Source organism: Thunnus thynnus, chromosome 16 (genome assembly GCF_963924715.1).
Source record: "Thunnus thynnus chromosome 16, fThuThy2.1, whole genome shotgun sequence".
Classification (NCBI taxonomy): domain Eukaryota; kingdom Metazoa; phylum Chordata; class Actinopteri; order Scombriformes; family Scombridae; genus Thunnus; species Thunnus thynnus.
Genome location: NC_089532.1, coordinates 9554733 through 9581841, shown reverse-complemented (window position 1 = coordinate 9581841; position 27109 = coordinate 9554733). Strand labels below are relative to the sequence as shown.

Here is a 27109-nt window from a genome sequence, read left to right as displayed (position 1 = left end):
GCCTCATTACTGGAACGAAGTCTGAGCAGAGATGTCGAGAGAGAAAAGGGGAAGAGAAAAGTAAATCACACAGCGAGAAGGAGGATTTAGAGCTGAGAGAAATGCGAGGAGTTTTATCTTACATTTGAATGTATGAAAACAGTGGGTGGTGGGTGGAGGGGGTGAGGGTGAGGAGTGGAATAACAAAAAAAAAAAAAAAAAAAAGAAGAGGAAGTGTGTTGTAAAAGAAGCAGTTAGTGGCCAATCTCATGTAAGAAGGACGCACTGAGACTGCACTTTTGTCTTCATCCCGAGGAGACGGAGAAGGAGAGAAAGAAGAGGAGGAGGAGGAGGAGAAGGGAAGCTGATGATCTGAGATCAGATGTTTCCTCCTGATAACAAGCAGCTGTGACGATCACTTCCAGACACAGACCAGGCTGTTTCAGCAGCGAGGCCAGAGGTTGACGTCCACATGCCCTGACCCCTGCCTCCTTCCCTCTCTCCTTCTCTTGCTTCCCCCCCCCCTCCTCTTTCGCTCCACCTTTCCAGCAAGCCTTTCTGACTTGGCAAGCCAAGTCAGGAGACTGTGAGGCCCAAATGCTATTTGCTAAATTAGATAATCGAGGCTGTCCTCAATATGTAATGGCACTCTGGCTGGTAAACAATGCTGTGGTGTATCTGGGGCAGGAGCAGAAGTTGTTGTTTTTCAGGCGATTTGACAATGATGACAGTTTCTTTCTATCAGCTGTAGCTTCAGTTTAATTTCTTTACTTTGTCCCTCAAAGTTGAAAATGAAATGGGAAGAGTAGTTGCTTGTAGAGACCCACAAATAAGTATCATCCAACTCTGCAGTTCCTCTCAGCTTTATGGAACGTTATGTTACACTGTATGCTACCTGCACAGCACCAAACAGTAGACAGACAAAGTTCGTGACTATCTGGTGAACATAGTGGAGCAGTGAGCAGCTTAAAATTCAGATATTTCCCCCCAAGAGTTGGTGAAGACCAAAACAGAGCTAAAAGGAATGTGAAAATTTGACTTAGATTTGTCAGGTGGCCAGAAACACAACTCCAAATGGATGTTTATGTTGCATGTCTTTAAGCTGTGTAAATCTGTTTGCTAGAACAATAGCATGTTAACGTTGTGTTTACAGCTGGTTCTGTTGTCCCCAAATGGCCAAAAAAAACTGAATGAATGATGGTTTAACATAAAGTTTTCCCTCTTTTTCTGCTTATGAAGTTTTATGGTTGTTAAAATCATCTTATAAATATAAGATCATATCTTATAAATATCTTAAATATACTGTATCGGCTTGTTTACACAGTGTGAAATATCCAATGCCAAGACTTGAAGTGTTTATGGCTGCAGCTCTGATATTTAGAAATCTTTGGAAACTTTGGAATATCCACTTGAATTTGACATACAGTTATGTGAGTTTCAACTATGTTTGGCTGCGGTGAATGAGTTTGTAATGAGGGGAGCTTTCTAACAAAATGAACAACACACGCAAAATGAACTGTGCAAACTCTGGAAAACAAATACAGAGCATGCATACTGTACAACTCATTAAAACACTAAAAGCAGCACAACAAGAAGGAAAACAGAGACAGGTAGAGAGTGAGGGAATGCAAGGAGAGGTAAGAGTTAAGTCCATTTCCTGAGTATAAATTAAAAGCGTCTTGTAATCACATTGCAGGAATGCAGTCGGTGTACACTGTTAAACACTCCCTAAGCCCTGGCTCCACTTCACTCTCTCAGCACTGCACACAAAGGAGCCTTTGTTCTCGCTGCTCTTGAAAAGCAATGCTCAGTCACTCCCTCCTCCTCCTCTCCCTCCCTCCCTCCCTCTCTGCTCTCTCACTCTCGTGCTGTTTCTGTCATTCTTTTTCTTTTTTTTCTTCTCTCCTCTCACTCCTCTCCTCTTGCTATCTGTTTCTTTCATTCACAGCCTCGTTCTTGGCCTTCTATTCCTCCTCCCACTCTTTCTGTTCCTCTCTCTCTCTCTCTCTCTCTCTCTCTATCCCCTCTCTTTATGCTTTCTTCAGTCTGAAACACACAGAGAGGTTGACTTTTGGCTGGGATATCTGAGCTTGTGCGTAGCCAGAGGTAACACAGAGGCAACATGTGTGCATTACCCGGCACAAATGAACAAACTCAATCATAATAATCATCAAGTCCGCGGGGAGTCATGAGCTCGGTCTAAACAAATCCACAATGCCCTCAACTTTACCAAAAACGGGATTTGTCAAAGTGTACTTCCCTCAAGATTTGCTCTGCCCCCACCAACAGCTTTTTCTGGTTAACCACACATTTACGGTAAGAAACTGGAATGGAGGGCTGTGGAGGGGGGGTCCTGCTCTCTTTCTGTGCTCAGAACCCCTTTATGTTATTCAGACATCAGACAGATACACAACACACACTACCTACCAGATATAGCACACTCACACCTGGTACAATGGGAGCCCTTGGGCGTGGAAACTGTTATTTTGTTTAGCAATCAGGTCATATGTGACAAGCCTATAAAATCTCCTAGTTGAAACACGTTCCCTGGGAGAAACCCTCGCAGGCTCCTCCTCCCTCTAAAAACCTGCTGGCCTTCACCTGTTGATTGATATTTCTATTATGTCAAAGTAAAGGAAGCGTACACAGGCATGTTTCTGCCCCGAACCAACTTTATAATGAATTGAGTTATCTTTGCTTTGAAAAGTGCAACGCCCTCTCAAGAATAAACATGAAATAAAGATGACTTACCACCTTGGCGCAATACTGTAACATAGCAGACTGAATCATTTATCTGTTCATTTCACTATCACCCTTTTTTTTTTTTTTTGCTGTGACACTTTGTTATGCTATTATTCCATGGTTTTTGCCTCATAGTGATACTTTAAGGTTAACATACTACATGTATTTTCACAAGAAGTAAGCATCAAGTTCATCAATGAAAATCTCTCCTTGGCAATATTGACTGTTTGCAACAAGTTAAGGTTAAATTGCTATGCCGTGTAGGGGTAACCGGGGGCAACTGTAACAGTTTTTGGTTATGATGTCATTAATCAAAAACCTCTTGAACTATTTGGATACATTTTTTATGTACTGTAGGTAACTTGTGTCTGTGTTCTACTTGTTAACAGTCATCAAATGTTTTTACAAGCAATGTTAGTGTCAAAACATTGACTGAAATACTAGATGTCAAATGTTACATCTGGCTCCGCATGCAGAGACAATTGTAACAACACATGTAAAACCTCCATATAAATACCAAGGACCACAATAAACCCCCATGAATATAGATATAAAGATATAGTTAAAACAATTTAAACATGTCTAATGAATAAGCAACAGAAACAGCATCACACAAAAAAGTTTCCCCCTCATCAACATTAAAAAGTCAGCATAACTGACAACAAAATGAAGTGAGTCACAAACCATTTCACCAAAAACATCTCAACTTGATCATTTATAGAAGTGCCAAATGCTCCCAACCTGCTAAATTTTTCTCAAGAAAAGAGAACAGAAAAAACTGTAACCAACAGTTATAAAAAGAAAAAAAAAAAAAAACCCAACAACTGGAAAACTGACAACTGACAAAATGGGAACACAATTACATGGGAGTTAAAACAAATGCTTATTCTCATCATTTTCTGAAGTGAAGCACGTCACAGTTGCTTCCACAGTTATGGCACAAACAGTATTTGCTTCCATCTGTGCATTCTTCATAGGCCCAAGAGTGGCATGATACACAGGAAATCCAAACCTCACTTGATCTGGAGCTGCTCTCCAGGCAGACAATGCAGAATACCTCCTCTTCACTTTCCTAATCATCTTCTCTTCTGTTACTTACATTCTTCTTCTTTGGTTTGGGTTTGGATTTAGTGAAATTCTTCTTCCTCGTGCACTTTGATCCAACGGCTCTGTCCCTCTCCAGCTGCAGAGTTTTGGACAAGTGTATCAGTTAGGCCACTAAGTATATTGATAACACAGTAGGCCTATACATAGTATAATAGGCTATAGTTAATTCGTATAAGTATTTAAATTGAACACAAAACACTTTTCTGACATTTGTAGAGAAAAACAATCAAGCCAGAAACCATTTTGATGTTGTCAACTAACCGTACCACCCATGACACAAGCTAATCTGCTAGCTACAAAACAACAAAGCTAGCTAAAGATATCAAATGTTAGTCAGCAGGAATGGTCATCAAAACTAGACAGATTTAAATTCATAGACATTAAAGGTTTAGACAGTATGAGGAAAATACTGTGGTTGAAAAGAATTACTTTCATACCTCAAAAAAAAAAGCCTTGGCAGTAAAACTTTGACAAGACATCAGTTTGTCCGTTGGCAGGCAGAGAGGCATCACCACAGAGCATGTGAAGAGTTTCATGGTTCTGTCTCATTTCTGATTGGTGCAGTTTGAAATGTTACAAATGCCCCTTGCTTAAAATGTGTCAAAATTAAATGGCTCCAACCAGGTTTTGAATCTGAGTTTAAATACTACTGAGTTTCAACACTAGGATACTATCAAATTACTAAGAACTACTAAATAATAGTTGAAAAATATGTTGATTTTCAGCCAGTATGGCAGTTTTAAAAGTTAAGATAACTTCTGATTCATAGATATTGGAGATTTTGAAAGCATGAGAAACTGGCTTTTGGCAGATTTTTGAACCCTAGTCCCCAGATTGAGAGGCACAGTAGATAAAATCTGCTAGCAACAGTTATTACTTCAAATAACTCGTGAAGCTAATGTTAATTATCTTCAATCAACCAGTCAAACTTTATTTATATAGCACAAGTCATACATCAAATGCAACTTTCAAGTGCTGAACATAAAAAGAGGAAGTAAGAGTAGCCTAAGTTCAAAAGAACATGAGTTTAAATAAGAAAAACATGAAAATGAATAAATAAAATATAGTATGACAAAACTAATAATAAAAGCGCAAGTCGAAATAAACACACACTAGATAAAATCCAGGCTAAATAGGTGTGTTGTAAGTTTTCTTTTAAAGATATCCACACTCTTTGCCACCCTCAGTTCCTCCGGCATGCCATTCAACATGCTGGGGCCATAGTGGCTGCTGTGGACCCTAGGAACAACCAAGAGGCGATCACCAGAGGTACATAACTTAAAACCATGTTAGACAAGTAGTCTGTTTGGGGTTGTCCTTTTTTATATTTGACAGGGGCAACAGTGTCAATAGATGTCCTTAGTTTGGTAATTATGTGATTTACAAGATCATCACATGAGGAGGGTAGAATAACTGCTGGTATACTTTCTAAACAGGTCATGAAATTTGCAGGAACCTCAGGGGTAAGACACCACTTTTTAACAAGGCATTCTGTATTTTTCTGTGCTGTGCAGGCTATAACCAAAAAGAATACACAATAATGATCAGACCTTGAGATATCAACAATGGAGGGTACATCAACAGTAAGTCCATGTGTTATCACCAGATCTAAGGTGTACTGAGTATAATCCATATAGGCTAATACAGAATATTTATAAATTCCATGGCTTTGGAATCTGACTTATTATCCACATGTAGGTATACATGTATAAAGTTACTTCCAGCACAAGAGGTTGACACCTAAGTATAACGGCATGATGGCCAAATGAACAAAAGTCCTCCAAAGATATGTCCCTGCTGGCAAGAACAGCTGAGAGTTTAGTTGCAGTCCCACTGCCCTTTTTCCCTTGTCTACAAGAGTGGGAGGAACTATAGTTCGGGGAAAGGCCTCAATAAGAGCAGCTGGTCCGTCAGTACTGAGCCAAGTTTCGGTTAAAAACATAAAGTCCAGTTTGTGCTCCATAATAAGGTCATTAATAAGAAATGTCTTATTAGAAAGTGAATGTACATTAAAAAGTGCCAATGTCTCTGGGCTATTACTTTGAGACTGATATTAAGTTGTTCCTATTAGATCCCAGATGTGGTTTACTGCTATCCATTGTATTATTATGGCAGGAGATGATAGTACCAACAGAATAAACAGTAGGAGGCAGTAGTCCAGAGGAATTATTTCATACTGTATAAAAACATCAATGTCTGAGGCAGGTGTTCATGTTGCCTGACAGCAACTGGGCCACCATCCTGGTTGGGTAGAGACCATCTCGCTTGAGAAGGGAAGGCCTTGCCCAGAAAAGGTCAAAGTTGTTGACATAGGGGACCCCGATGGACTTACAGTAGCCCCCTAGCCAGGAGTGGAGGCCAATCAGTCTTGACCACCTCTCCATGCCCCTCTGGTGGGTGGGGAGTGGGCCAGATATATTGATATGTTTCCCTGTGTCCAGTAGTAATCTTTTAGACAAGCCTTGTGTTGAGACAGCAACTTTTTTATTTGTTCATGAAGCTTGATTACTTAACACAACATAGACACACAAAACACACATACACAAATAAAAACACTGATAGATAGCTCCTCATTGACTACTAGAAATATGTTGTAGAGCTCACATTTCCATATTTGCTTTTCCCTCTCCGATCCAGTTGGAAAGGCTAGAGAGCCCATAACAACAGTGGGTGAACTGTCCAACATTTTGCGAGCTAAAAAACAACTAGCAACAAATGGTTTGCTAGCTAGTTAGTTAGCGCAAGGTTGCAGAGTGCCTAGTTAGGCTAGTTAGCTATATAGTGCTTTGGCTACCCACTTTCAGTGGTCCATCCGTTGCTAAAACAGCAGTATAATCCATAAATGCTTATTTGTAATCCACTTTTCAGAAGATATATTTGCGTCCATTGCTAAAACAACAACAGAACAGAATACTTGCTGAGGAGCTGAAGATTGCTGTGTCCGTATTCTCTCATCCTCTTTGCTGCCTTCAGCTGAATTTCACCAGAGCCCGGTGGTGGAAGAAGGAGACAAACCGGTTCAGACTATCCACAAGTTAACCCAGGTCAGAGCGGGTTGGTGAGGTGCAGCTTGGTGAGCAAGTGGCCTCTTGCTAGTTACAGCAGGTAAAATCTGCTAGCAACAGTTTAACAGACTAGCAACTAACTATAACTGGTAAGTAAGTAGCTGGGCTTAGCAAATGATCAATTATTGTCTCTTTATGATTAGAGTTTTCACTATTCTTCCTATAAATGTTAAAACATGATGAATTTGGGTTTATGAATGATGATTTTGCTAGTAAAGACAATAATCAAGTATAAAACAAATCTCTCCAAAGAGGGGCCACTCATCAGTTATCTACTAGCCTTTCAGGGCCATCATTTGTTTTAAATTTCAGTGTTCATCTTATTTAAAATCTTACATGTCAAGTTTTGGCTGGAGTCACAAACTTGGCAACAAAAGTAGATACCTTGACATTGATTGTATCTCTCATTGTTAGAAATGTTTGAGAAAAAACAGACACACCCAACTGCGCGTGACGTTCTTTTGTACTCTAATTTATACATTCTACAAGTAACAGTGTTGAACTTGATGCACGGTATCTATAATTATATTCATTAGCCTTCGAGGCAAAGCACCTGAGAGTTATATGTTGAACGCTGCTGGTGTGCTCTTGCAGTGTTAGATGACCCTTTTTTTCTAACCTCTGAAAAAATGCAATTTAATAGCTCTAATGTATATTTTTACTAATCCTAGCCTGTGTGTGTAATGGCCAAAAAAGTAATCATCGTGTTCTTTTTCATAAGGTTCAGCGTGTCTGGTCCTGCCTGACTAATCCTACCATATTGAAAGCACCTGAGGCGTGAAGAGCAGTCATGTCCATCAACTCTTATCAGGATGTCTGATGTAAGGCTGCCTTGCACAATCACTGCCTGACAGATGAGTACAGCTGAGGTAGGAAGGTTTAACCTTGACAGCATATTATTATTGTTAGGTTATTGAAAGAGATACATCATTGGCTTCTGAAATTTTGAGTGAATCTCATAACTTGTCTTGGCCCCACATATATCGGATCTTCTTTTCACTCATGGATTACCACAAAAATGTGTTATGTTGATTGATATTGGGGTTTTCTGACGACAAATATACTTGATCAAGTTGCTCCTTGTAGGATAAGGATGTTTAAAAATGTTTTGGCCTTGGACCAGATTTACACTTCCTTGATTTACTCAGGGTTTTTGAGATAATTCATCTTGGAGACTCAAAATTATAATGGTTTCAAAAATAAAACTTTAAAAAATTCTTCAAATTTGTTATTGTTTGCTTGTTAAAGAAATTAGTTCACACAGTTCACACTTCACACAGCAACTAAATGAACCTTATGGTGAGATTGTTGTGTCAACTGTTTCCAAGGTTTGAAACAGTGATCTTTCAGTCTCAACTTTAAATCCAACATAGATGAGAAGTCCTTAAAGTGCTGAGGAAAAAAATCCATGACAATTGAACTCCATCTGTTGAGGATTGTGTGATATGATTGAAAACTGCAGAACAGATATTAAATGCATCATGTGGTGTGAATGGCGCTTTTCTTTGTCAGTAGCAGAAGTTATTTTGTGTCACACCAGTAAGTCATTCCTTTGAAGGTTAATTGTCAGGAATTCTTTAAATCTTTTTACTGATAAGAAATGTACAAGAAAACACACCCCTGTATCCTTTGAATCTTTTGACCCAATTTCACCAGAGTCCCAGACGTAAATCATCTCATCTTGACTGCTGTAACTTACTGAATTCCTGTCTGAGCCAAGAAGACGTCTCTAGACTTCAGTTAGTGCAAAAACAATCCCCATGTAACATCAATTTTAATATCTTTATACCAGTTTTACTGATTATATTTAAAGCATGTCTAGGGCTATTTCTGACCTTTTAACCCCTTATGAGCTGAGGACTTAACATGTAGGTCCAGTTCTAAGTCCTTGAAGGCCTGGTCACACCAGTATTTCAAATGGCAAATTGTTATGGTGAAATCAATTCATGCCAATCCAATTGCAGCAATCAGTGGATTCCCTCGTGGGGCCGAAGTAAATCTGTGCCAATTTATGGCTCTGAGTTCATCTTTGACCCACCAATTTGCACCATTTACCAACAACAAGCCATGTTGATGCCAACCTTTGAAGAAACAGAGAGCCGGAGAGTCCAAAATTGAGAAAGCTTGTAGCTAGCTTGTTTATAGCATCTTATAAATCTTATAGATCTTATAAATATGTTTTGAATAAACGGTGCAAACTATTAGTGACTGAGCTAACAAGCTAGCTGGTTAGCCTGAGAGCTTTTATCCCCTTGAAGGCTTGAGAGAAAACATATAAAACCCTGCTTATTTTATGACCTCCGAACACCTGGCCAATCACTGCGTGAAGTGGGTGTGAATGTCGGATTTTTGGTTTCAGAAAGTTACAGAAATTGTCAGACGCAGCTCCCCAAAATCCAACATTGGAGGGCAGCAGTCCTAATGAAGTACACTAGTGCCTTAAGGGTGATCATATTTTTGCTGTCAGGGCCAACATATTTTCTATGTAAGTTACAATTGGTGCTTTAATGGAGATGGTTTATGGATGTGACATTTTCTTGTGGCCTTTTCTTTTGGTTTAATTTGATCATAAATGTATCTGTATCATATTATTATATTTGTATCTTTACTTTTTTTATTCCTATAAATGTATTTGTTTCCCATGTTAAGTGATTTTCTATTTCAATAGTTGTTACATAAAGATCAGTTTTCCGGAGGACCGAAACTGCCAAAATCAAAAATAAATAAATAAATGTTCAAAAAACAAACAAAAAATTCAGAAAATATCATTATTTTGCAAGCTACACATAATACAGCCTCTATGCTTGACACAAACATTACTCAACACCAGACACCCACTGAACATACAGTTAGGAAAGAGCAAGCTAATGACATGCCTAGTTGATCTATGCACTCTGATGTGATCAACCAATAGATGAAAAGTTGACCCCATGAATGACAGCCCCCTCGTTTGCATAATGAAGAAATGCACAAAGAAATATAAAAAGAAAATACAGAAATAAATAAGTTTGGGGAAATAAATAGGGTGAAAATGCAAAGGGAAAATAATACAGAAATAAATACATAAATAAATCAATTTAAAGATTTCAGTTTTTGCAGTTTTGGTCCTCCATACATTTTATGGTATTACACACTCACACTGAACAGAACGCAGCAGATCCCAGCAGCAAGCAGAAACCCGTCTGGCCTTTCCAGCAAATCTGTTTCACTCTCTGCAAACATACAATGACACACATAGAAAAGCACACAGGTAGGAGTTGCTGTATGTCTCCCCATCCTGATCCCAGATGCAGGCCTGTAGCAGCCTGTCTGAAACCAAACCACCTTTCCAGGGCAAGAGAAATAGCTCAGGGTGTATGCACTGCAGGCAGGGCTGGGCCCATCTCAACCTCAGCCAAACAGCTCTGGTGTCTTTGATGGCAGCTACACAGATCAGAAGAGTGAAAGGAGACACTGATCTGAGGTGTTGTTGAGGAGAACACCCCACAGGCAGGTTCAACCCCCAGCCACTTCCTTTTATGCTATTTCAGAACAGAGAAGATTGGGGAGTTTATGTAGAAAACACTGTGTAGAGGAATTTAAGGAAAAGCACACAGCAGCATCAGTAGTGTCAAGGTTTGAAACATAAACAAACACACACACACACACACACACACACACACACACACACACACACACACACTTATTGCAGCCTTGACTCACTGCCTGGCTGCAAGTCCTGGACACAATGTTCTTCTTGGTAGCTTACACACACACACACACACACACACACACACACACATACGGTATACAGACACACACTCTTAAATCTTACATGGAGGGCGTTCACACCTTGTTTTAGCCTTCTCTGCAAGTCAATTCATCATGTCTTCGGGCTGTTTGCGCTTGCATGTTTACACCTCCCACTACATAAGAACTGATGTCAAGTTGAATTGCATTTGTTTATCTTTTCTGGCGTCTTCTTTTAACTTTACTCTCTCTGCTTTGCTTACATTCTACTGAGAGAGTTTGTTTTGAGACAGGAGGTTTAGTGGCAAAGAAACAGATGAGTAAAACATCTGCAGACTTTACTGGAGAACATTTTGAGAACTGTATTTATTCAGTTATGATTAATTTCTTCCAGCTATAATAAGAAATTGTTTTCAAATGTGAATTTGAATGTCAAAGGACTAATACTTTCCTACAGTATATCACCTATACCACTGCAGCCTGTTGCATCAGCAACTTGTAAGATCAAATGTAACCTGCTTTGAATGTAGTGTGGGAGTTATGCTATAACCACCATTGCACCGTGCAAGGTTGTTACAATAACCTCCCCTGAGCAAGCATATGCAAGTTGTTCCTTATTAGAGACTAAAATGTCAAAACAGCCAGAAAAATGTTTATTTGATATTTATAGGGGGATATTTCCTGTGACAGACAAACACCCTTTACATTCATGATGACACTGAAATGCACAGTCAGTGTTGTGCTGTAAAGTTAAATTAGCTAAATTAGACACGGGCACAACTGTGATTTTATGCTGCATTCACTTGAGATGGGGATCGCCACTGGCATGACCACCTTAGTTGCAACAGGAAGTTGTGACTGTTAAGGTGTTAACTTTTGCAGAATATTTTTGCAAAGACCGGAAGTTTTTCAGAGATTTGTGGTGATGTTTTTCTTATTTATGACTATATTCAGATGTGATACAGACATCCTCACCATAATGAAAAAAGTGCCACAGAAGTAATCAATTAACAATTATTTAAGAGGTGACGTAAGATGGGTTGTGTCATATTTTAGCTAGTTATGCACATGATAGCACACAGCATGCTCTCTTTTTCTAATAATACAGTCTATTATAGATCTCCTAATGTAAAGTAGTGGCTTTCTCTTCTGTCTTGCCTAAATGATGCACCTGGTAAAATGTCACTTACAGCACCAATATTTGATTATGACTGACTTAGCTAGTGCCAGTAGAGATGGTGCAACTAAAGCAAGTAGTGAGTTTACTCTACTAACTAGTTTCAACATAGCAGTAGTTGTAGTGTTGTTGACGTCACACTTTTTGGCTTGTGACCCTTTAAAATGAAGCAATGTTGATGTTAGAGCCCTCATCAAAGATACGGCCTTAGAGTTGACATGAATTATGAGCGGTCTAAACAAAGAGTGATTTTTTTCCTCTCAGATTGTTTCATTTAGATGATTTATAGAGGCATAAAGAGGAAAAAGTATTGAGTATTTTGCAATAAATAAACCAAACATTTGAGAAAAGCCAGAAAAAATATAATAATATTGATACAGTTTTCTTTCTTATACAGATGATCCCCAGTTTGGGAACCACTGACCTATACTATACCTACAGTGTGATTATCTATGATACTATGAGTTGAGGTATGAATTTATTTCAGATGCAAAAAACTGACTCACTATAAGGAGGGTTAATCCACTACAACATGCTTCAAATGTCCCTCATTGCTTCCAATAAATAAATGTTATGTTTTCTCATTTTGGCATATTGACATATTGTGTGACTAATCCTTAATAATCTCCTAACATCCTCATTCACTTCCACAGTGTCAGTTAATTTTGTTGTATTTATTCCATGCCAGCTCAGGGTGTCCTGCCCTGCCACACCTCTTCCACACCTGTTGCGTCAGTGTAATAATAATCACCCTCTAAGGCATGGAGTTTAACTCCTTTTAAGCCAAACATATACTGCAGAGTTGGGATATGTGATACAGTGAAATGATGGGTGACAAATCTTCTGTGAAGCTTTGCCCTCCGTATTGCATTCCCTTTACTGGCCAATCACTGCATGACCTCTGACCCTGCGTTCACACTGTGAACCTCCTGGGTTGATGGTTTGCTCTGTTATGACCACATGTAGATGTGTGACGAGAGGCTCCAGTTTCGCAATTGTGGAGCTTCATAGTCTTCAACAGGGAAATTGGGTTATTTTTGCTACTCTGGTACCTAACATTATGTCGTGTGAGTAGTCAGGTGCATTACTTGGGGTAATTTTCTCATAAAGAAATTTAGGAATTTATCAGTCTTGTGACAAATGAATATTGGATTGAAAAAAAATCTATAATACAAAAACCCCTGATGAAAATGTTACGTAAATATATTAGTGGAAGCATATTTGTAGCTGTGTTGGTCACAAGAGGACCTTATTTGCTATAAACAACAGTGATTAGCATCTCATTGCAGCTGGAAACACATTGGTGGGTATTTTGATGATATAAAAATCATATCTTATAGACAGACAAACAAACAAAGAAAAGGCAAACAAGGAATATGCTTATTCACTTCCTGTGAGTCAGATGAGAACACTGATACCTCTCTCATGAGAGTGGCATTGAGCTTGTAGCACATGCTAATTAGGTAGCATCGATGAAGAATAAATAAATAACTTTAACGTCCTGTTATGATTCTAACCAGAGACCCTCTTGCTCCCTCCTCTCCCCCCTTCCTCTCTACCTCTGCTGTCAAATAAAGGCAAACAAACCCACAAAAACAAATCTGTAATATTACATCAGAATTTATGATCAACCCCAACGATTGATGCAACCAATCTCAAAATATCTTTTGTAAGATTTTATCCCTGTATGTTTATGACACACATGTATTCAGGCTGCAAACGTAAGGTTACACCACAAGGGCTCATGCTTGTGTTTATGCACACACTGTACGCCTGTGAGCATGTGTTAAAATCTACTCATGTGTATCAGTTTGCATGTTCAAATGGGTACACACGCAGAATAGTGGAACTCAAGATGTGTTCCAGGAAGTTGGGGTGAAGGGGGGACATGAGCACAGATCATATAAAAGCTAATACTCCTGTGTACCCCTCTGGACATCATTGACTCACAGCACGTCCACTGAACCCCTAGGGCAAGGGGTTAAAGGTCATGGGTCGCAGAGGTTATGACTTATCCTTCCAGTCGTCCCCCGGAGGGACAACCACAACATAACACGTCTCTATTTATAACTCTTTGCAAAGGTCTTGTGCTTTACACTTATTCACACTTTACGCCCACAGTATTTTAACCTCTCTGCACTGGCTTCCTGTTAGTTCTGAATTAATTTTAAAATCTTGGTGCTCACTTATAGAGCCCTACGTGGCCAGACTCCACATTATATCATGGACTCTCCGTACCCTCACACCACGAGCCGAGCTCTTAGGTCCTCTAACCTGGGTCGTCTAAGTGTCCGAGGGACACTTCGACGACACCTCGGGGGAGATGTGCTTTCCAGTCGGCAGCACCTAAGCTTTGGAATAGTCTCACAGTAAGTCTGAGGTCTCTGGACTCTGTGGACTCTTTTAAAAAGCAGTTAAAAACCCATCTGTTCAGGCAGGTATTTAGGTAGCATGTGGTGTTTTATGTTTTAACGTGTGTTTTATGTCCGTTTCCCCTTGTGTGTTTTATCTGTTGTTTATACTTGTTTTATTTATTCGACTGTGAAGCACTTTCTGACATATGTCCGTGAAAGATGCTATATAAATAAATTTTTCTTACTTACTAACTTACTCACTGCACTTCTCTGCAACTCGCTGGCTAGCAGCATGAGGCCGACTGTGTTTGCTTGTGTGTGTCCCTAATGACAGATAATAGCAGTTTTGACTTTGGCAGTGTGTTTGTGAGTGATTACACCTTTATGTGTTTGTTTGGGTGTGTGTCTCTCTCTGTGTGTGTGTGTGTGTGTGTGTGAGAGAGACAGAGAAAGATGGAAAAAGAGAAGTTTGTAGTGTGATAAAGTGACTGTCTAATTGCAGAGAGCCTTGCTGTGTGGCATGTCAGATTGTTCTCCCCCTGTGGCCTGAGGTCTCCAGCAGCGAGAATGTGTGTGTGTGTGTGCGTGTCTGCATGTGTGTGTGTGTGTGTGTGTGTCTAACTGTGATGAATTTCAACTGCCTGCTTCAAGTCTTGGCAGGCTGCCTGAGCACCAGGGACCCAGTCAACCATATTTCATGCTCACTCAAAAAAAAAAAAAAACCCACCATACATTTTTACCTTTATGTGGTTCGCCTAACTCGATAGTCCATTACAGCACTTTTGTGTGTGCATGTGTGTGTGTGCTGAATGAGAGCGTTTGAGGGAGATGATGGAGAAAACTGCAGGGACTCCACGCTCGCTGCGCCACAATGGCTCGCATTGTTCTAGTGCTATAATCACAGCGGACATGGAACTTGGCCTGGAGACCAAGAGGTCTCTACAGCCCTGGACACAGCTGCTGCAACTCAGTTTCACACCAAATCCTGGACTGAAGAATGAACACAGGGGATGTAGGTGGTGCTGGAGTTTTTACTCAAGAGTTTAATGATTTGTTTTTCAGTTTGAACTAAAGTTTGGTCTAAAGCCCATAGGGTGGGTTTCATTTGAATTTAAAAAACAAAACATATTTCTCACCATCCAGCCATGAAGATACTTAGTTAGTTTCCTTTACCCAAGTTTTAAGATATCTGTCTCTTATATCACCTTTGGTGCTCACATCATTGAAACATTTTCAAAGTTATACAACATGTTTTTCCAGAAACTCAGTCCAGATAATCCACAGGCCTCAATACAAGGATTGTTTTACTAGAACTACTTTCTACCAGACAAATAATTCCTATTACTGCTGACACTGTGTGAATTTTACTGTCTATCGATCATACCAGTGGAACTATGACTTAAACAAGTTGAATACTAGACCAGGTAAATATGAGACTATGGTTGAAGTTTATGGTGATTTACAGGCTGAAGTCTGTACATCGAATACTTCAAGACAAAACAGTCCTTTTGCTGAACCAAATGATATTGCACTGCCTTCATTCTCATATACCGCAGTTCAAACTGTCTGCATATGGTCTAAAATATCACATGATTAGAGGGACACAGTCTCATTTCCTTCTCTGCCTTTGTTTACCTCTTGATGCTAACATCAGCACTTTCAAATCGTTTGTTTGCTACTGCCGGAGGACCTGAAACCTTTCAAGCAATCAGACCGTTAAATGCTCATATTTTCTGAGCTGCCTCTTTCACCGCAGCTATTGCTGTTGTTGTTATTCTCTGACTTCCTTTATCACTGCTGTTTCCTGTTTCCATTATGGTTGGGCAAAATTTTTGTTCAACAACCATGATGATGCTTCAGTCATTAAATCCTTTTATCTGGATGAAGGTAAAATTACCAGGTTAAAATAAGAACCTGTAAATGTCTTGGCCCACCTGAAACCTCTAACCTATTACTAAATACACAAATAGCGTGATACCACAGAAGCTACGCACATATTTGTGTGATGTGTTAGACTCTATGTTGGGTAAGTATGAGTTCATTTTAAGTACTATGGCATATAGGCTGGGCCCTGCACATATGACTTAAGTTTCAAGCAAGGTGGGCTGATGAAAGATTCAGCTTTCAGCAACAGCAAAGAACAGTGTGAAAAAACCTGTGTCACTCTAACGACGCCTCAACACCTCTTCGCCCTGTGCTTTTCCACCATAATTCAGAAGGGACTCTGTCAAAGCGGCATTTCAAGTGAGCCTGAAGTATAACAAGTCCACCACACTGGAGCTCCAAAAACAGAACTGTGACTAATCAGCCAGTGCAGGGAGCGGGTGTTCAAAGTTTTAGATTAGACCACAAGTTCTCTGAGGAGAGTCAGAGAACTTGTGGTTATGATGGGCCAGCAGTCTCCCAGGGGTCCAACCATGTTAATGATACAGCTTTCTGTCTCTCTTTCTCTTCCTCCTTTCCTCTTTTATGGTGGATTAGGAGCCGTGGAGCTCCTTCATTCTTAATGTGAGCATGTCTCTGGGGCTTGTTTGTGCAAGGTGTGAGATTTATTCCTCTGGACTGCGGTATGGTTTTCTTGTGAGCTTGTTTTAGCTCTGTTATGTTTTGTGTTGTAACAATAAAGGTGTTTTAGAAATATAAATCTTTTTTTCCGTCAGCCAGCTGTACAGAGGCAGAGTGGAGTTAAGGCTCCTGGCTGGTGAGTCAGTGTTTCCAAAGAGCTGCTGCTGGCCCTTCTGGTCCTGACTAGACCTGGCCATGAGCCCCTCATACACTCTAGCCAGACTGAGGCAGCAGAAGAGTGACTGCACACTGTCAGTTTGTGTGTATACACATCAAAGAAAGAATTTGACAATTTAGGAAATGCTCTTGTTCACTTTTTTTTGTTTACAGAGAGTTAGATGTTTGAATGCTAAGCTAACCAGCAGCCAGTTAGCTTAGCTTAGCATAAAAACTGAAAACAGTGGGAAACAGCTAGTGTGGCTCTGTCTAAAGGTAACAAACTCCACCTAACAGCACCTCTAATGCTTACTAATTAACACGGTTTATGTTGTTTGTTTCATGCTGAAAGGTTGTGGTTTTACCTGAGTCTGGCTGTAACTGTGAGGTTGCCAGGCAACAAATAGTCCAGCACATAACCTCCGGGTAAACCACCTTTTGTTCATACGCTTTCGTTTTTGTATGTAAATAAGCAACATAACATGATCAGTAAGCTCTAGGGGTGCTGGTAGGCAGTTTGCTACCTTTGACTATGCTAAGCTAAGCTAAGCTAACTGATGGCTGGCTGTAGCATCATATTTAACAAACCAATATGAGAGCGGTATCTATCTATCGTCTAACTCTGTGCAATAAAATGTCAAAATGTTTGAACTAGCAAAACTTTTGAAGCTTTTGCACACTTGTTGAAATAATGCTACACTTGAAGTCCCATTACCAAGTGGAAATGTTTGGAAAATTAAAAAAGCTTTGGCCTCTTTTTAAGCATCAGAACACATAGGAAAGGCACTGTAATGAGTCGGTGCAAGAGATTTGTGTCACGGTATGCTCGATTCCACTGAGCAACTTCCAAGAAATAATCATCAGGATTACTAAAGCATGTTATATAAAGGATGCATGAAGAAGGACTTTGTCAGTGGCAACCACTGTTATGTCTCTTGTGTGTCTGATCACTTAATTTACGTAGCAGCGTAACGGCCTTCATTCTTCACACACACTCATGAGGGGACCATCTCATGCGGCTTGTCAGCAGCGTGTTAAGCTGTAATAGTTGCACCATAACTTCTCAAAAATTGATTTGATTCTGGGCTGTGTTTGTCTTGGCTGGGGCCTGTCTTTGTGGTTGTGGTCTCAAAGTGGAAAGTGGAGGGCAAGAGAGGAGGAGGAGGAGGAGGGGGAGGAGGAAGGGGTGGCTGGAAAGACCGGGGAGAGAGATGGAGAAGAGGGTGGTATTCGGGGCATTATGTAAGACTTCAAACAGGTCCAGTCTGGCGAGGAGTGTTGATGTGAGAGTTGTGGGCCCCTTGGGTCAGGTGGCCTCTCACATAGCCTCCCATATGGTCTGCATTTCCCCTCGCTGCCGCCGCCCTGCGTCTAATTGGCAGGTAATGTATCGTTGCCCTGGCCTATCTTCCCCTCCGTCACTGTTATTCTTCTCTTTTATTAATGGAAGGCACAGTGGTGTGGTGGTGATGGTGGTGAAGGTGATAGTGGCTCTAGGCTTGGCACCGCGCCACGGAGAGGCCCCAATGCTGACACTTTATACACCGGCAGGTTTTACCAAGGTGTTCATTTCAGGAGCGTCTCCTCTGCCTCGGCTGCTTCCCTTTCTTCTCCCTTCGGCCGTGGAAGGTAAATCAAAGCTGGGGGCTGATACTGGAGACCTTATTCAATCTGATTGTGGTTACAACATACACCCATCCCACAGTTGTCCTGTACATATGGACACACACACACACACACACATACACACGACTACGTGCTTGTTTGCATCCACACACACACCAGAAAAGCAAGCACAGATGCGCGTACTGTATATGTACCATTCATCACTCCACCTCTCACCACGTTACCCTACATTGCAGGTCTTTCTTTCCTTCTCCCACTCATAACCAGCCAGGCAGCTTGTTTTACAGCCTCTCCGCTAAGTCACTGTTAAGCAAAACAATACACCAGCAGACATGTGTTTGTCATAAACTGCAAGGCTCAAAATTACATTACAATCATTTACACTTTGAACAAGGTTCAAAAAGAATCATTGTACGCCACATTTAATCATCCGCTGTACTTAATGTTCATAATTCTCTTGTGATTTTCCACTGCTGCCGGACAGTGGAAGCCTAACTGCAGCAAAGCAACATGGGCCAATCAACCTAAGTAGGCCTGTTAGTAGCAGTAAATGCCAAACCCTGTTTGTTATGCCTCACAGGCCAAGTCTCTCACTGCTGTGATTCCATGTATGGGCCTGCAGCTCTAGTATGTCCAGGTTCTGGGGTTAGCAAGCTGCTACAGACATGACAGTAGCAACATTAGAGTGGCTGAGTTCGTCAGGCCTTTTGTGAGGGACATAAATGTCCATAGGATTTTGCTAACATCCTGTGCTGCGGATCAAGCCAACATTACCGTCTGGTGCACATGGAAGAGCTCAATTACATAACTTAAGACTTTCATTAGCCTCTCCGCTCCATTGAGTTCTCTGGGAAAGGTCCAGATGTGACTTCATGAAGGGCCCTCTCTATGCGGAGCCTGTTCACTCTGTTCCGCTATGCCCCCCTTCTCCATCCCTGCAGCTGTAAGCACTCAGAGGAAAGCAGGGAGAGAGGGGAGGGAGGCTGAGTGCTTTATTAAAAAAATCAGACACCCCCTAGACCCCCCAATCTCCCTTCAAAACAGTTCCAGCCGCACCCAAAGCAGGCCTACAGTCCCCTTTAAACCCATAGGTCTTCTAAAGTAGGCCAATAAGTCTTTTAGCATGTGGTCTCCCTGTCAGCCCGAGGTGGCTGACTAGACAGGCTGCTGCTCCAGGCGCAGGGGCAGGAAGTGGGAGCTGGCCAGGAGACACTCTCTGAGAGGCTGCCCAAGTAAACAACCCTCCCCCTTCAGCACACATGCTCATACACATTCGTATGTGTTTGTATGCTCATACACATTCGGATGTGTTTACATACGCGGCAGACTTGTACATATACTCACACACACGCACACACAGACATTTGATGCGTCACCTCCAGAAACACTGACGACCTTTTACTGGGAAATACCATAAATCCGGATGGCACTGTCTTACTGTTAATATCATGACGTTAATTTATTTCAGGCTTTTGGTTTGGCAGAGACCACAATGCGCTTTTAAGACTGAAAACTGGAAACTGTTGAGGGCCTTCTAATCAAATTAATGGCTATGTTGTTTGATCACGTGTGTGCAAAGCATGAATTTAAACAGCTGTGTGTGCGCCACTGTAGAACGTCATACCAAAACCCTACGCCAAAACAACAATTTCTGCCTTAAAGGGATAGTTTGTTCTACACATTGCTGGCGTTTGATATCCCAAACTCTTGATTGCACATGTGATTTTGTGTCTGTGGTCTTGAAGGTTTTCCAAAGCCGGGGCAGCTGTTTGTGTGACTCTGGGTTTCTGGGAAGACAGCGGACACAGGTGGGGAATCGGTTAGGCCTGTGATTTATAGAGATCTCCGTTGCCTCGCATTGTGCTGGGCCTTCCTCTGGGCCTCAGCCTGCTCTCACACATCATGTTCCCTCTCTCGCCTGTTATTCCGTGTTTCTGATAACAATGATGCCTGAAACGCGGAGTGGAAAACCCAGATGAGTTCCCCTCTGAGAACAAGTTTATTGTTTCCCTGCATAGAGCTATTGTGTATAGGTGACTTAGGTTTTTTCTTGGGTTTGAGCAGCGACAAGCAGAGCTGTTTTTAAGTCTTTTGGAGCAAGCTCAAGACAAGCAAATTCCAAATAGTCTTTCAGAAATAAAGACAGACCAATAAAATGAGCATTAAAAATGGATTTGAACATTTTCCTTTCTCAGTCGTTTTAAAAATGTTTTTTACATACTGTAGCTGACACTAAGTCCTTAAGGTCGGCTTAGTGATTAAATACTCGAGGCATGTCTCATGATGTCTTTTTAAGTCGATGATTCACCTTCATTTTTAATATCATGATAAATTTGCTTTAACTTCTATTTTTATGTTTATTTAACTTTCTTTGCAAAGCACTTCTCCTGTTGTTTTTAAATGTGCTCTATAAATAAGTTGGACAGGACTTGATCTAAAGCAAGACTACATAACTTGTACACAGAGTAATGGTCAAAGATAATTTTATGTGATGAATGGGGTTTGTTAGTTGCCCCGAATCACATTTCATTCGATAAATTTATGCATAGGGACCCGAGATCTAGATGCGTCATAACAATGTCTTACAGGAAGAGAAATGAGAGGGATTTTGACAACCTGCACAGATACTCAAAATGTATCTTTTTGACATTTATTTGACAGAAACCAAGAAATGAGTTAACAGATGGACATGAAATTGAAACTTTGTATTTTATTTCAGTGTCATTATATGTCTTCATCAGGCAACCGGACTGACAGCAACCAAGTGAAACTGTAGTGAAACCCCTGAGCGTACTGAATTGAGCATAAGTGTCAAGTTTTTTTTAGTCAAGTGTCAAAACTGTTAAGTCTAGTTGTCTCTTTTGTGGCTGAAGTGTGATTCAAGTCTGTGTTTCGACTCTCAAATCTACAGCTCTGGACCCAATTCGCAACTCAGATCTAATAGGAATAATCTGCATCTGAGTCAACAGTCTGTCACCCTCTGATAAAGTTTACAAAAAGTCTCGGCAAGATACTGTATACTGTGGGCACACTCAGTTTGTGATTGTTGATTTAGTAATATCCTGACACCACCATTACTCAAGGCCTTTGTGTGAAGTTGCGCTCTAATCCTTTTTTCCTGCCTACCTGTGTGAGAGCAGTTTAGCATGTCGTAGCAGGTTAGCAGGTGAGGCTCGAGGGTGAGTGTAGGACAGGAGCGAGCTTGACAGGTTTCAGACCGAGCCTTATCTCGATGGAAGACTTGCCTTGAGAAATCTGAGCAGTCAGACACTTCCAAACAATCTCTGTTGTGTTTTTACAGCTAAATTCCACAATCATGAGGAGCCCCACATACGTCCCTGAGGGAACCCAATGTCAACTGTTAAATGCGCCTTTCCTTTGTATGTTCAGACTTACACGTGAGCTGGAGCATGCATGCATGTACGCCTTGTGTGTGTGTGTGTGTGTGTGTGTGTGTGTGTGTGTGTGTACGTGCATGTTCCTGTGTGTGCATTCTGTGTGTATGTCTGTGTGTGTGTGTCTGTGTGTTCTTTCCTAGTGAGTGGGTGTGAGATCTGCGGTTTCTCACAGTCAGTTCTTATCTTCGTCTCTCAGAGCTCCAGCCAGCAGATCATTGTGAAATACTCACACACACACACACACACACACACACACATATACACACTTACACACACACACACACACAGAAAGAGAGAGAGACAGAGATACAGAGTTCATTAACTATTCACTAACCTCCCAAGGCCAGATATCTGGGGCTTGTTTACAACTCAAACAAAAAAATGATACAGCCATGGTTATATTTGCAGGCGGCATGACTTAAGTCCAGCCATCCTCTCTGTCTCTTTATCTCTCAGCTCTCTTTGTCTTTCTGTCTTTCAAGCTCCCAGCATCACCCCCTTTTTTTAAACTTTTGTGGCCGTGATGTAGCTTCTATCTTATCATGTTTTCACCATTTCGTAATTTTATTTTCAACATCATGTGACAGTGTTGTGTATTATCCCAGATGATCATCTGTGCATGGCGCAGACTTGGCCTCGGTACAAGACAGAGCAAGGACTTCCTGTTAAAGTATCACTGATGTCATCTTGTCTGCTTTTACCTCTAAAGGGCCTGAGTGACTCAGAGGGGCTGGTTAGTCATCTCTACAGGTCTGTCATGGTCCAATGCGTATCTGTAGGCGGGTTAAGGTGTAGGAGTATGTTTATTTCTGGGAGTGTGTGTATCTGTGTGTGCACTGAGGTCATATAAATCGGTATTGAACCAGTGAGAAACTGAAAACTGTGTTTGAGTAGTGAAAATGAGGTTGTTTTCTAATGCGCCACAACCAGAGGAAACAGATGCTGCAAAACAAAACTGAGAAAGATGTGTGAGGAAACGTGCTGTTTTTAGCTTTAGCATGGTTCAGTGACGTTAAGCTAATTCCGTGCATCACACACAGACAAAAAGGACAGATGCAAAGAGTAGGAAGCTGTGCAGACTCTCTCCTCCATTTACTGCAATTGCACCTTATGTTTTGTCAAAGAATAACATGGAAAATAATGATATTCCACTCACCAAGTTAAGAGCTGAGATGTGGTAACACAGCAGCACTACTAAAAAGAAGTCACATGAGGCCAGAAACATGAGCAGTCAAACGATCATACGGGTTTTAAACACACCTTCAAACTTATTTGGAAGAGACAACAAAGGCGGATGGTGAAAAATTATCACCCAAACTGTCCTGTAAACATTTATCACAGATAACAGAGGGTTTTTCCGATTGAACTTTGACCTTCTGTACTTACTGTAGTTGTGCACGCATCATTTTCCTGTGCAATGAAGGACTGTTACCATAATCTCAGCAGCACTTACCTTTGGCTTTACCTCCCAATAAAGTGGTTTAGATCAGTGGTTCAGTGGGGAATGATTGTTTGACTTTCGAAATACTGTATAGCTCTTCGGGCCTCTAAAAATCTGAGAAAATCAGTCTTTGATCACACAACTGATAGACATGCATGCCGTGACAAGGGGTTGCAAGTCAGCATTGCTTTGTATGAAGTAGTTGCAAAAAAGGTTTGGAACCACTGGTTTAGATCATCTGGCTCAACCGCAGGCTTTTTTATAAACAGTTTGATGTTTTGCTGGTCAGCTATTGTTTTGTCAAATCTCAGCAATGAGGTGAGTACTGTGTTATCACAACCGATGATAAAATAACACCCAAATTAGCAGAATTCTCCTCAATTAAAGCACAAGTAAGGTAAAAGCAGAGCAGGTGTTGCTGCTAATGGAAGCCACTTTCCTCCCATCGGGCCATGATGTTGGGAGTCATGAGACAGGAAGGGTTAAGTGGCTCAGCACTCAGGAGAGTTGAAGGAGTGACTCACTCGGCCCAGTGGTCCAGAAACCCAAAGCACAACAGTGTCAGGTTTGGGACAGGCTGTGCCATTGGCCAGCGCTCATCTCCCGTTTCCACCAGGCCAGCACGTCTCATTAGGAAAAAGTCATCGCTTGTCCATTAGCGTGGGGCTCGGCGAGAGTTTAGTGGCTCTGTGTTTGTTTTTCTGTCACACTAAGGAGTGGAAGGGTGTGTTTCCACAACCTGTCAGACGGCCATCTCCAGTGCTCTCCTCTGAAGCCTCCTCACCTCTCCGCTCTTCTGCTCGACACATATGTGTTTTCTCTTCCTTTCTTTTACAGGTCAAGGGTTGCCACTTAGCCAGGGGGAAGAAAAGCACATGTGACACTGGATCCTGGCAGGGCTAATGGTCATTTCTCGGTAAGCAGTGTGTCATAGTCTCAGTGGCCTAGATAATAGGGCTGCGGAGTGCCTGGGTTAAACCCACAGGATCAGGGAGTGGTTGTGACTGTTGTCTTTGTTGATCTGCAATCAGTCTCACTGTGACATATATAGCCATGAACCTACAAAGATAAAGTCTACCATTTGCTGCTTGCAGAAGAGAAAGGAAGTAAAGTGTCGGCCCTCCTGAAATTAGAACAAGTTACAAGTAAGTTGAGTTACAGTTAAAGCATGATAACCAGATAAGACATTTTGTGAAATATGTGTTTACCTGGAAACACCATACAGAGGAAACTGTGAGGTTGAAAATGGGGCGTTGCTAATGTTGTTGACATTAGAAAGTTATTGTACATCACGGTCTATAAATTGCAATTCAATATATTTAAATGCCATCTTTAATTCCATTCTGTTTTGGAGGCAAACATATCTAAAAGTACATGAAAGTGGTCAGATTGTTTAGTAAATTTGAGCATCCAACTTTCTCTGTTACTAACTTCAGTTCTAAGCATACACTCAGTAATCTGCATTGTTTTGTATTCAGAAGGTAAACTTCCCAAACAGTGAATTATACACACCACAGGCTGATAATAGTCAGGAAGGGATTAGAGATGGGATGAGAAGGCCCCTTGTTAACACAAATTATGAAACACATCACCATAATTAAGTTAAGAATTTCAATATTTGGGAAAAACAAGAGTCTAACTCCCCACAATCCCCCCCTTCATGTGGCCACAGACAAATCAACCACCGAGTAGTAGAGATAAAAGTGAGTACAGACAGAGATGATAAAGGTACACTTTCGCTGTACGTAAGCAAGGGGGGTTTAGAGGTCTGTCATCTAACAGTGAGGTCAAAGGTTTGATCACTGAGCCAGACAAATATGTCATTAAAGTGTGTTGTAGCAAGACATGCAGTATCTTCATAGTGATCGTGTTTGTGTAATGTGACTAGAAATTTCACATTATTGTGGTTTGTTTGTCACATCATAAGATGAGTCATCACAGAAATTATTATTACCACACACACAACTGTTTGTCTGATCTGGAACAAACAATAAAGATTGTGCAGACAGAAAAGTTTTTTGTAGTTTCTCTATAGTCTACAAAAATCAAAACAAAGATTTGTTCCAGTTGTTGCGTAAAAACTTTGTTTCCAGTATCAAATTTCCAAAAGATATAAAAGGTCTCGCTTTAAGCTTGACCGCTGAATGCTTTTGTTCCATGTGTGCTTATGATCTCACCCTGGGTTGATGTTTTTCACTCCATAGAGGAACATATAATCCCTTCACTGATGTTAAAAGTGCTGTTTTTAATGCAGGTTTGAGCTCTGGTATGTGTGTCTGAAGGAGGTCAATCGTGTCTCTCTGTTTTCTACAGACAAAGCAGCCTCTGAATACGCCCCTAACCTAACCTCATCACTCAAATGTTGACCTCAGCCCTTGTTTGGTGATTAATTATCCATCGCACATCACCTGTCACACTAGAGCGACACAGACACATGAACACATGCATGCACGCAGTTTTGCAGCCACCCCGCTCTCAGCTGTGAGCGTAGATAAGGGAAATAGCACAGTTAGCACAACCAGCTCTGTTTGCTCACCTCTTTCTCAAACAAAAAGTAAACCTGCCTCTGATACCACAATTACAAAGTGTACATGCTGCGACATTTGGTTGCTCAACCCTGTGGGTTAAAGTTGAATGGAGATTGAGCACTGAGAGTAAAACTACACACCTGCGTTATCGTGTCGTGCAGCAAGCAATGAATGAACCACAAACTTGATCTGTGTCACAGTACAGTTTCCATGTTGGAAAGTAATTTGCTGTCAAATGTGAGTAAGTAATGGAAGTTTTTTTTTCTTTTTTTTGACACATATCAAAGAGCAGGCGACCCCCTCCCTCCGCCACCTTTCTTCTGCTGAAGAGTCACAAACCCACTTCCTGGTACTTCGTCTCAAGGTGTCTCTATACACAAACCGCACAAACAGGAAGCAGCCCTCTTTCATATCCCTCAGACTCTGCAAACACTTTAGCTCTTCTAAAAGAGCACAGCAAAAAAAACCATGGATGGTGCACACGAGTCATTTTCACCTAATATGGAAACCTTTCTTTTAACTATTTTTCCTTTTTTTTTCTGCCCTTATTAAAACCCAATATGTAGTAAAGTTTTGAAGTAGGAACCCTTCCCTTTGCCACAAACTGAGTTTACACGTGATGAGGGGGACAAAAAATGAAAATAAGCATAAATCTTTGATATTACACCTAATAAAGAAATATTTCATGTTTCATTTTATGTGACCTATGCATGAACAAACATACATTTCATTCGTTTGCCAAAAAGTCATCCACAAACATAGAAATGTACAGTAGTTTATCCTATACAGTGATGGCCAGTTAGACCCCAGAAAGGCCGAACTCCCTGTTAAACCTCTTATGAACATATAAAACAAAAATAACAAAAATCCAAATAAACTTTTCGGGGATTTGGGAGGGCTAGCGCTGCGTAAAAAGTACTGTCAACACCACTCACAGATGTAAAGCATATAAAAATCCATTGAATATAACTAAATATATTTAACAGCTGGAGCCTGTGAGCGCCAACAAGAAGTAATGGAGTTTTGAGACATGTCATCAGTTCGAAATCATCTTTATAAGCAATAATTATAAAAAACTAAGAAGGTCATAAAGTATCAAGGTGATAAAACAATGTGGAGTATGTTTTTTTGCTGTTAAAGAGGGTCTGTGGTCTCCAGAACCATTAACAGAACATTAGGGTTGAGCTAAATTTAACTTTTAGAGCATGTCTGGTTGAGAGAGGATGCTGACGTCCATCTATG

At 40.9% G+C, this 27109-nt stretch overlaps 1 long non-coding RNA gene across 3 annotated transcripts; it reads left to right on the top strand.

The window, feature by feature from the left end:
• The first annotated feature begins 2645 nt into the window (after window positions 1-2645).
• LOC137199381 (uncharacterized) lies at window positions 2646-26778 on the top strand. Of its 3 annotated transcripts, none has more exons than XR_010931777.1 (4): window positions 2646-5097; window positions 5343-5411; window positions 7615-7762; window positions 24177-26778. It is a non-coding gene; the product is annotated as an uncharacterized lncRNA (long non-coding RNA). The 3 variants fall into 3 exon arrangements; XR_010931778.1 differs by lacking the exon at window positions 24177-26778 and adding an exon at window positions 8550-9489; XR_010931776.1 differs by lacking the exon at window positions 24177-26778 and having other exon boundaries at window positions 7615-8056.
• The last annotated feature ends 331 nt before the right edge of the window (window positions 26779-27109 follow it).